We start from the raw sequence: 471 nt of genomic DNA, 5'->3' as shown, positions 1-471 counted from the left end.
ATAGATGTTTTTTGACGTGTCTAAGCAGACACGTCAAAAAAAATATTATTGACGTGTTTTATTTTAACACGTCAAAAACTTTTGACGTGCTAGTTTAACACGTCAAAAGTTTTTGACGTGTCAATTTGACACATCAAAACCTTTTGACGTGTCAAATTAACACGTCAAAAACTTTTTTTAATAAAAAAAAAATGTAACATTAATTTTGATATAAACAAATATGCATTAAAAAACAATTAATGTTAATTGGCATAAAAAATTAATTTTTATTGTCATTAGTATAAATTATAATTTTTATTGTGATATATATATATAGATATATCACATGCATGCCAATTAATATATAAATATATGCATGCATAAGATAATATATATATTTATTATAAGTTTTTGACGTGCCACACATGGCACGTCAAAAACTTTTGACGTGTCATGCATGGCACGTCAAAATGTTTTGACGTGTCAAGCATG

This window comes from Corylus avellana, chromosome ca8, assembly GCF_901000735.1.
Source record: "Corylus avellana chromosome ca8, CavTom2PMs-1.0".
In the NCBI taxonomy this organism is placed as follows: Eukaryota; Viridiplantae; Streptophyta; class Magnoliopsida; order Fagales; family Betulaceae; genus Corylus; species Corylus avellana.
Note: the sequence above shows the minus strand (reverse complement) of the source record.